The 11,899-nt window shown below is 33.1% G+C and overlaps 2 protein-coding genes across 3 annotated transcripts in view; one reads left to right on the top strand and one right to left on the bottom strand.

The window, feature by feature from the left end:
* The window catches only part of LOC125812623 (acetyl-CoA acetyltransferase, cytosolic 1-like), a 220,974-nt gene that overhangs the window by 52,996 nt on the left and 156,079 nt on the right, over positions 1-11,899 (bottom strand). The gene's annotated exons all lie outside the window — the stretch shown is intronic.
* The window catches only part of LOC125812638 (uncharacterized), a 119,755-nt gene that overhangs the window by 18,825 nt on the left and 89,031 nt on the right, over positions 1-11,899 (top strand). The gene's annotated exons all lie outside the window — the stretch shown is intronic.

Raw genomic sequence — 11,899 nt, 5'->3', positions numbered from 1 at the left:
TTGTTTATTTACTTTAATAATTGTGTTTATTGTTCAAAAACAATTCTTATATACAAAAACAATTTCTATTTAGCAAAATAGCTTATAAATACTCCCCCACCCCACCCCTCACAATTGCTCCAAAATTAGAAAAAATTAAATCAGCAAATATAATTATCATTCATTCTACTCAATGTATAACTATATTAGTAATAAAAATAATGGGATGCTTCAATTTGTAATAAGTAATAACCCCAAATTTTAGTATGTATTTTTTTTGCGATGAATGGAAAATATTTAAACAATCTACTCCAAATATTATGGAGGGTTGATTAGAATTTCATACTTAATTAAAAAATTGGATGAAATTTGGAAATGAAATAATCTTAATCAGAAACACTGGCTCTGATACCAATATGACAACGAATCGCACAGTCAGACTGTTAGGAACCTTTACTAACATAGTTTTAACCTGGCAACAGTGTACGAAAGCCCCTTTTATCCGGGTTCGCCCTCCACGTGGGTAATCCAACGAGTAATCCAACGAATTCCTTCGGCGACCTTTCATAAACCGGCCTGGTTAAACTATATCTGACCTTAGTCTAACTATTTAATCTGTCTACATAATAGACATAATGTCATCGTATAGTAATCTAGTATGCTATAGTTCAACACAGACAGTTGAGCCCATCATGGGGCTGATTAACATAAAGAAAATCAAAATAATAAAAAGAATAGTACCTTGAGACGATATCTTCAAAACCAAATTGTAAATTTTATTCAAACTTTGAAAACTGAGAAAATATTACAAAGAGAGAGGTATAGAGAGTGAGGGGGTTCTAAAACCTACCTTTAACTAAACACACGTCCTTCCCTTATATAGTGGTGAAAGGAATCTTTAAGATAAAAACAACAAAAAGAAATTGGCCCACATCTTTACAATGGCCATTCATACAATAAAGAGGCCGACACATTTATATGGCCTTTTATTCCATTATATAAAGTAGTTTGGCCTCATTATATGTGGCCGACACCTTTATCAAAGTAGCTTTAATTATTGACTTTTTATGACACCAAGTATGCTGATAGCTATACTTTTTCTTTTCCTTTGCCAACTGCACTCACACTCGAAGATTCTTCGATTTGTTTTTAATAATTTTGTAAGATAGCTTCAATGTCGATTTCTTCATCACTATCCACATTTTGTCCTTCACCTGCTAAACAAGTTTCTTCATTTTCTTCATTGGTATGACTGGCTAATGCCATAGAAGTATCATCTTTTAATTCAACATCAAGATTTTTCATTAAATCCCTTTTCACTTCCTCCATATAAATCGCTATTGCTTCCGACTTCGAGATTAATCCCTTCTTCATTTGAAGTTTTCTAGTAATTTTTTTGAATGGACTAAAATCATCCATTGCTGGTGAATCATTTGTGGCAGAATTATAATAACCACTTATTTTTACATTTATTAAATTAAGGATTTTCTGTCCATGCATATGTCCGTCCTGATTTTTTTGTAATAATTTACTCCAGAACTTTGTATAAAAAGTTCTTTGCAAACATGGGAATTCAGAAGTAGTATTAACTTCTATTGAGCATTTTAAGATCCATGGAATAGAGAATTCGATGAAAAAATACATTAGTGACATTCTCTCAAAGAATATATTATTTTCCTGTAAATTTATAATCTTTGGGGAGATATCTACCCACTCTAAATATAATTTCTTATAAGATTCTGGTAAAATTTTAACCAAGGGACCATATAATGTCCACCATCTACAAAACCAATTAGAAATATTCCTTTCAAATATATTAGAACATATCTTGATAAACCATGAATGCTTTCTATTAGCATTTTCATATAATAATGCTTTATTAAAGCCATCAATATAGTCCCAATAATTATATTTTACTGCAACGTTGTGTTCTGAATGGATATAATCCTTCTCTTTCAGAGGGCTTAAACCTCATTCCTCTGGTGCCAAGACCTTTTTTATGATGAATTTAGAGAAGTTATAAACTTTCTTCGTATTGACTGGGTAAAAATGTTGAAATTCACATGACCCAGTAGCTGAGAGTATAATCTCATAATGCATTCTGTATTTGTATGCCGGAGTAGTATAACTTACCGTATCTAGGTACCTGGACATTATTTGCCAAGGTTCATCTTTCCATCGTAAGGCACTGTTTTCCAATAGAAGTATAATTTCTTTCTTATCATTTAAATTAAATACCTCTGTAAGAATAGCAGAATAAGATGGTGTAGCATTTTCCCCTTCCTTTTTGGATTTTATAAAATTCAAAAATTCTTTATACATGGGGTGGTTAATATCAATACCACCGGTTCCACTGGAATTTGATGATCCACCACTAATATTAGCGGTTATCAGTTGCTTATTTCCATGTTGAATGAGGATATGACCTCTTTCGCCTCGTGCCGCGTTACGTCCTCTTCCCTTTTGTGGAGGGGGCCATGATGGTCTCATTCTGCAAAAATATATAGGGCTGGGCAAAAACACCGAAAAATTGAAATACCGAATCGAATCGAACTATTTCGATTTCGGTATTTCGGTTTTCGGTTCGGTATTCGGTGTATGTTTTTGTATTTTTTGATATTTTGATTCAATTTTCGGTATCTACTTTTTGTGTTATTCGGTATTTCAGTTTACCGAAATATATTATATTAAATAATAAATATTATAATTTTAATTAAATTAGGTCAAAACTCTTTAAACCTTTTGGTCTTTTTAATTTTTTTACTTTACTGAATTCTAACTTTCTATTTTCTAAGCTTTAGCACTTAGCAGCAGCCAGCAGCCGCACAACCAGCAACAGCCGGCGACCAGCATGCGAGAACCAGCAGCCGCCAGTTCCGTCGACCACCAGCAGCAGTCCTAAGTCCCGTCGACCAGCAGCACGCACAGCAGTAGCAACTGCCAGCCACCAGCCCCAGTCGACCAGCAGGGCTCAGGCAGCCGCAGCACCACGCACAACAGCAGCCGGCGACCGACATGCAACAACCATCAGTTTTCAGGTATTTTTTTCTTATAAATGTATAAAAATAATTTTAAGTTTTTAACTTGCATTTAGTCAATTACTTGAGAATATTTTAGTGCATTTGGATTTTGATCTATCCATTAAAATAAACTAATAAAGATTTCAGATTTGTATATTTTTAATTTTTATATTTAAACTTTTTTTTTTTATTTTGATTTGCTCATTTGTATAATTGTAATATTGTATTTTCTAGCAAAGGGTCAAATCTTAGACAAAAAAAAAAGAGCAAAAGTAATAAAGAAAAAGAAACCATAATGAAAAAATGCATCCAATTATCATTTTCTTTTCCTTATTTTCTCCTTAATATTCTAAGTGTGAATTCATTGTGAAATAGTTTTTTTTATATAGATGGCTGAACAAAATCAATCAAATGTGGGTGTGGCTAATCAAAGTCGAATAAGTATGGCTGATTCTACGGATAATACACCTACTACTAGCAATGATGCCTCAATTGGCACAGAGGAAACAAAAAAAAAGAAAAAGAAATGGATCCTAGGTCTATTGTTTGGCAACACTTCAATTTTTTTTTTGAAAATAGTTTATTAGTTAAAGCAAAGTGTTTACATTGTAAACAAAATTATGCTGCTAATACAACTAGAAATGGAACAAGTGGACTGAGACAACATTTGACTAACCGATGTAAAGTGTATAAGCCCCCGCATGTTGCACCTGGCATTCAAAAATTGTTAAATATTCAAAGTAACAGTTCTTCGATAGAGACTTGGAAATTTGAGCAAGAGGTATGTAGGAGAGCTTTAGTTGAGATGATAATTTTCGATGAACTATCTTTTAGTTTTGTTGAAAAAGAAGGCTTTAAGAAGTTTATGAGTAAAGTTCAACCTTTGTTTCAGATTCCTTCTCGTAGAACCATAACAAGGGATTCTTATGAAGTTTATGGTGAATTGAGAATGAATTTGAAAATGTCTTTTAGAGAAATACAACCAAGAATTTGTCTCACAATAGACACATGAACCTCGGTGCAAAGAATCAATTATATGTGTTTGACTGCTCACTTTATTGATAGGGATTGGGTGCTTCATAAAAGAATATTGAATTTTTGTCCTATCACTAGTCATAAAGGTGAGCATTTGGCTGAGTGTATTAGTAATTGTTTACTTGATTGGAACTTGGACAATGTCTTTACTGTTACGGTTGATAATGCCTCTTCAAATGATGTGGTAGTTTTAGAGTTGTCCAAAAAATTAGATATGTGGGGAACTAATATGATGAAAGGTAAGCATCTCCATGTGAGATGTATGGCTCACATACTTAATTTAATTGTGCAAGATGGTTTGAAAGAAATTGGTCCTTCTATCAAACGGGTGAGACAAATGGTGAAATATGTTAGATCATCTTCTACAAGGACAAGAAACTTCTTGAAATGTGTTGAAATGCAAAAAATAGAATGTGATAAAATGTTGTCTTTAGATGTGCCTACTAGGTGGAATTCCACCTATTTGATGTTGGACACGGCAGAAAAATTTGAAAAGGCTTTTGAGAGGTTTGATCTTTATGATGGTAATTTTAATTCTTTTCTTGCTACTGATGTTTGTGAAGATGGGAGTATTGCAGGTTCAATTCAATATGAAGATTGGGCTAATGTGAGGAATATCACAAAGTTTCTTGAAAATTTTTATGAGCTCACATTGAAAGTTTCAGGTTCACGGTATGTTACTTGTAATGTTCATTTTGAGGATATATGTGAGCTTGATGCATACTTGAAAGTATGTATGACAAGTGATGATGTTGATTTGAGTAAAATGGCTTCGGGGATGAAAGAAAAGTTCAAGAAATATTGGGGTACTCCTGAAAAGATGAACAAAATGCTTTTAATTGCTTCTGTTTTGGATCCTCGCAATGAATTTATGTATGTTAGTTTTGCTCTTGAAGAATTACTTGGGGAAGAAAAGGGACAATAGTGAATAATGAAGTAAATGCTTACTTAAATAATTTGTTTGTGATCTATGTAAGTAAGTATGCAAAAGGTTCTAAAAATCAATCATCTTCATCTGACTCCTCTGATTCATCTACTTATGGTCTTTCTCAAAATGTGAAAACAAATTCTTTGAGAACTAAGTTTTACATGAAGAAACAAAAGGAAGATTCTGGAAGTTTAGGTGTTAAATCTGAGTTGGATAGATATCTTCTTGAAGACCAAGAGCCTGAATCTGAGAATTTTGATATTTTGATTTGGTGGAAAGTTAATTCTCCTAGATTTTCTATACTTTCACAGTTGGCTCGAGATGTATTGGTTATTCCTATGTCGAGTGTGGCATCGGAATGTGCATTTAGCACGGGTGATCGTATTCTTGATCCCTTTAGAAGTTCATTGACTCCCAAATGTGTGTAATGCCTTATTTGTGTTCAAGATTGGCTTAGACAAGAAACTAAGCCTATTTGTGTTGAAGAAAGTTTGGAGTTTCTTGAAAAAATTGAACTTGGTAAGACTTTTTATTTTTTATTTGTTTTTGGAAAAAATAAAAGACTTATTGTGTTGTATGACATATTTGATTTCCTTATTTATAGAGATGACAAATAGTGGAAGAAATTCTTCCATTGTTGATCTATGATTGGCTTGCAAGTCTCAAGTATTTAATAATGGTGAGTTTAATACGTCATTTATTTAATCATATCATTTTTTTAATCTTAAAAGTAGTATTCTAACATTTAATTTTATTTTAAAAGGTCCAAAGTCGAGACAATGAAGAAAGGTGTAAAGTACCAAGTTTTGTTAGTGTTTTGGTAATTTTGTTGGCACTTGAGACTTCAAAGTGGTCTCATGGAAGAAAATCAAGAAACTACATTGTTGCTCATTATTGTTATTTGTTATTGTTGGCACTTGAAACTTGAAAGTGGTCTCATGGAAGAGGCTACATTGTTTGTTGTTCATTATTGTTGTTTGTTATTGTTGGCACTTGAAACTTGAAGGTGGTCTCATGGAAGAGGCTACATTGTTTGTTGTTTGTTGTTTGTTATTGTTGACACTTGAAACTTGAAGGTGGTCTCATGGAAGAGGCTACATTGTTTGTTGCTCATTATTGTTGTTTGTTATTGTTGACACTTGAAACCTGAAAGTGGTCTCATGAAAACTACATCGGTGCATTATTGTTACTTGTTAGATTGTTATTGTGTTGTTGTGTAATGACATGATCAATTGATTATTGCATTTGTGAAGTGTAGTGAAGTTTATTTACTTGTTACTTGTTAGTGCCTTTTGGCCTATTTGTGTCACGACCCGGGAGCACCCCCTAGTCGTAACCGGCGTACTCGACCTCGAAGAGGTCTAATACAAGCCTCTTAGCATTCATTCATCGCATAGACACCAAAGCCATAAGGAATTAAAAACTTTCTTCACACACGAAGATACTTTCAATAAATAGCAAGCGGAAGACTTTCTAAACTTTATACAATATGTCTCAAAACCATCTAATACCTGAATATAACATTGGGACTAAGCCCACTCAAAACTTAAGCAAATACTAGAGAGACATAAAAAAAGGAACATGTTGGTTATTGCCCTCGAATCTATGAGGACTCACCAAGTCTTCATCTTCAACTCTTAAAAACCTAACAAGTAGCCATGACATATCACCATCTCCAAATCCCTACACTTTAGTCAAAAAGCGAAAGAAAGGGGTTAGCACAATTAAGTACTAAGTATGGAGACCATGCAAGAAAATATGCACAACGGACATTTACAAGAAATGTATGCTTTCATGTCCTTTGATAAAACCTTTCCGTTACAAGTATAAGAGACATAATACAAGTCAACATTAACATATAAGACCATAGCCAACCATACATATACTTAACATAAATCCATATACAACCCATGCTTAACTTTAGAAGGACACATGTCATTTTATTACCATAGGACCTCTACCTAATATAACCTTAAGACACACTTGAGTGAGACAAGAAGTGACCGCCCACACGATCCTCTTCAAGCACACTTAAGTGTTCCCCAAGATTACCTTAGATAAGGACTTTATAGGCAACGTGCATAATCATACCCGATAGATAGCATATTAATGAGATGATATGTATAATGATGCTTACATAAAATAAATCATATTTAGTGGGGCGTAGTACATGTGTGGTGAGTGACCATCAATATAGTATTTCCAAGGCCTACCACCCCCTTGGAGAGGCGAAAGAGGTACAAACCCCTCAATGTGGTTACCCGGGCCTACCACCCCCCGAGCTAGGGACCAAGGTACAAACCCCTTGATATGGTTATACGGGCCTACTACCCCCCGTACTAGGCAACCAAGGTACCAACCCCTCGATATGGTTATACGGGCCTACTACCCCCCGTACTAGGCAACCAAGGTACCAACCCCTCGATATGGTTATACGGGCCTACTACCCCCCGTACTAGGCAACCAATTCCAAAATCCATATAAATCAGCCCACCAACAACATACATATATATCAACCTTCATAATTTGATCATGGAAGCATGAAAACCATAAACATCACATAATAATTCCATTTCATGATAATATGTAAAATAGACCATAATAAGATGTGTAGTAGTAATTCCATAATTCAAGAGTTCATAAATAATCATAAGGACCCATATTTCGTATCCATAACAGTTAAATTAGAATTTTACATAAACATAACAGTTGTAGGTATACGAGTTAGCTTTCCAAATCATATTTATTCTCTGCAAACTAAGTTCTAGAGCAAGAGATATGCCTAAAATACCAAACACTATCCAGCTCAAAAACAGGTTTCGTCACTTACATCCGAAAAGAATGCCATATCCTATCGATTCATATTCAACAAAGCTTCTAATGTATCAAGAAGAGGCACCTAAGTCTACCAAGTCAAGACACACATCACATTATAAAGTTCCTTCACATTCCATCATCATCACATATGAACAATAATAGAGGACACACTTTCAATCACAATACAATAACACTTTAAACAAGATCACCTTGAGATCACATGAACACCTTTATATTCACAACATGATTGCCGTTACTTCATTTGATTCTCATTCAAGTCCTTCACATCCCATTCACATATATGATATCATGTCAACACTTCAATTCCTCATATAATGCCTCCAAGGCCATAAACACAATACATTCAATAAGTAAACACCTCCACCATAAGTGGATCACACATCAATCTATAACAATTCTATATCAATTCTACCTTAACAATGAAGTTAGGTCCACTTACCCTTTTTCCCAAGCCACAATCACCATTCCTCAACTCTCTAACAATTCACAATAGATAAGCATGGATAATAATAGAAGTCAACTATTCAACTCAATCCAAGCATACTTCCATCATCATTCAATCATAAATAATAAACCCACTTCATAAGCCAACTTTAGGAAACTTGCCAAGACATGAGTTCATGGAAATTTCTTTCTTAAAACCATCAATAGACACCATTAATAACGTAAATCATAAAAAAAAAATCATTTAATGCAAGAACCCATGCTTAGAATCGAAATTAGGATTTTTGTGTTTTTGGAAGAACTTTGAATCATTTGAATTGAGCTCCTTGAAAGGAAGAATAATCAAGGATAAAGAATCCCCATACCTCTAAGTTGAAAACCCATGAGAATTGAAGAAGAAGGAACTCAAAATCTTCAATCCTAGCTCCAACTTCTTCTTCTTCTTCTTCCCCTCTTCTTCTCTTCTTCACTCAAGGACCCTAACTCTTACTATTTTAAAATGGAACAAAAATGATCCACAATCAGCCTAACACAATAATATAACCTCAAAAGAAAAGATTTGTGAAAAGACCAAAATGCCCTTAAATTTCCGAACGGACTCCTTGCTCACTGCCCAACTTTCAAAGGGCATAACTCGCTCATACAAACTCGGAATCGAGCAAACTCGGTGGCGTTGGAAAGATCGTTCCAAGGGCTTTCCAAACATAACTGGAACTACTCCTGGATCATCCTGAGCTAGGAGTTATGACTACTCAAAGTTGGCCAAAAACTCACTGATTTCCCACACTTAACCAAATTTCCAGGTTCTAAGCTTTTTCCAAAAGTGACTACTTCCAATTTCAAGCTACTTCATATTCATTTTAAATTGTCGGATGTAACACAATTAAAATGAAATTACATAAAAACCCCTCATAGAACCTCATTATAAAGTCAACACAAAGTCATAGGCTCTTGCTTAACCTATCATTTTCCGAGTCGTTACAATTTGAGAGTGCCTTTTTGGCCTAAAACTGCCACATCATTTCGTATTATTTTGAGGATTCATTCATTTTGATTCGATTTTTGAGGGGGATAAAAATGGATTTAAATGTTTCCTTAGGAAATTAAAGGTTGATAGTTTAATTGAGTTGCCCTACATTCATTGAGTAAAACTATGGTATTTTATAATAATGTTAAAGAGATTTGTATCACAACTCTTTACTTATTTGTGTAATTGTGTGTTACTTTTTGAAAGAAAAAAAAGAACAATGATAACAGCAAGTGTGGAACTACTCACAAGGCTTTTTTAGTAGTACTTAATTTAAATTTATAATTTATTAACAAGGGCAAATTTCAATGATAATTGATAACGGCAGTTTCGTAGTTAGTACTTTTCATCATACAATAATTTAAAAAACAGAGTAAAATAAGTAAAAAGATATAAATATAAATAAAATAAACAAAAAAATTACAAAATTTTAAAAAGCCCACTATGCAGGCCCATAACAAAAAAACCGAACTAACAAAAACCGAACCGAAATAACATAAACCGAACCGAATTATTTCGGTTCGGTATTCGGTACACGTTGTATAAAAACCGAAAACCGAAAAAACCAAAAAAAAAAAACCCAAACCGAACCGAAATACCGAATGCCCAGCCCTAAAAATACATTATTAAATATTAGATCAAATATTCTCTAGTAAGGAAATCTGGAAGACTATTATCTTCACCTTTTTTATATTGTATTTCAAAATCAAAAGGAGCTAATAGTGCTTGCCATCTTGCAAACATCTGCTTAGATACATTATGTTTACAATCTTTATTAAACATACACTTAGCTGCTTGACAAACAGTTTTTATTAAAAACTTTTGATTATAAAGATCGCCTTGGAATTTAAGCACACATTTTACTATAGTCAAGATTTCTTTAGCTACAGTAGCATAATTTTTCTGGGCTGTATTTCATTTGCCCGAGTAAAATTGAACTATGTAATGGCGTTTGTTATCCGGACAATATTGAGTCAATACTCCACCATATCCGATATCTAAAGCATCTGTTTCGACTGTTTTAGCCCAATTTGGATTGGCTAGGGTTAAACAGGCAAGGGTTTTAACCTTTTCCTTTATTCGTTTGACTGCTTTAGTATGATCATCTGACCATGCCTTAGGATTATCTTTTAGCCTGTCATATAAAATAGTTGTATCTTTTGCTAAATCCTTTACAAAAGGAGCAATATAATTAAGACTCCCAAGAAATCTCTGCAGCTGAGTTTTGTTAGTAATAATATCAGGAAAGTTAGAAGCAAATTCAATACTTCTATTGATAGGACTAATATTTCCTCGTTCAATGTTATGACCAAGAAACCTGACATTTGTTTTAAATAATGTCATCTTAGGTTGGGATAAAACCAAGTCATTTTGAATAATTATTTTTTTAAACAATTCAAGATGTTTAAAATGAGTTTCCACATTTTTGGAAAAAACTAGAATATCATCTATATAGACTATGATGAAATTACTATAAGGAATAAATATATCATTCATTATTTTCTGAAATTCTGATGGAGCATTTTTCAAACCAAATGGCATAACATTTCATTCAAACTGCCCCATTGGTACATTAAAAGCAGTTTTGAACATGTCTGATTCAGCTATCTGAATCTACCAATAACCTGATTTCAGATCAAATTTAGAGAATATAATAGCATCATAAACTCTGTTTAATAAATCCTTCTTATTAGGGATGGGATACCTAATCCATCTTAAGGCTTTATTAAGTGGTTTGTAATTTATTACCAAACGAGGCGCTCCTCTTTCTTGTTTTGCATGTTTATTAACATAGAACGCCGTACAAGACCATGATGACTTTGATTGCCTTATCAAGCCCTTTTGAAGTAAAGAACTTTTCTCCTTTTTACACAACTCCAAATATTCCGAGTTCATTTGACAAGGTCTCGCCTTGGTAGGAATATTATTTTCATCAAAATCATCTTTATATGGAAGACTAACTACATGTTTTTTCCTATTCCAAAAAGCATTAGGATGATCTCCGCAAATATCAAGAGAGAATTGATTACTTAAAATAACATTTTTTTCCTGTAATTTAGGATTTTGTAAAATGTTATCAACTTCAATACTATTAATTTCTTGCTTTATAAAATTAACTTGCTTATTTTTTGAAATCAATAACTTTGCGGTTAAATCATTTATCATTCTAGTAAATGGTTTTGTTACAAACTCGAATATAAAAGGTTTGTTATTCCAAGTCCCTATAACTTTATCATTATCCCAATGAGTAAGTGGAAAAATATCATTTATGAAAGGGACACCCAAAATAATTTGATTGGTAATATTTTTTACTGAAACAAAGCTTTGAGGAACACAATCTTTTCCTTTACAAATAAAAGTTTTGGGTAATTTAAATTCGATGTTCATTTTGCTACCATTAGCAGAACGAAGACTATGAGTAGTTTTATGAAAATATCTTGAAGGTTTAAGTCCTTCTTGAATACAATTTAAATCGGCTGCACTATCAATGAGAGCAATACATTCTTTTTTATAATTATAATCTATTAAAAGAGTAATTTTAGTATAAAACTTTTGTGAAGTGAAAGCTTTAAGACTGTATAAGAAGTCTGATTTATTATTTTTTAAATAAAGATATTTCATGAAATC

This window comes from Solanum verrucosum, unplaced genomic scaffold (assembly GCF_900185275.1).
Source record: "Solanum verrucosum unplaced genomic scaffold, falcon-dt-bn FXZP01000275.1, whole genome shotgun sequence".
NCBI lineage: Eukaryota > Viridiplantae > Streptophyta > Magnoliopsida > Solanales > Solanaceae > Solanum > Solanum verrucosum.
The sequence above is the reverse complement of the archived record's forward strand: the minus strand, read 5'-3'. Positions and strand labels throughout refer to the sequence as shown.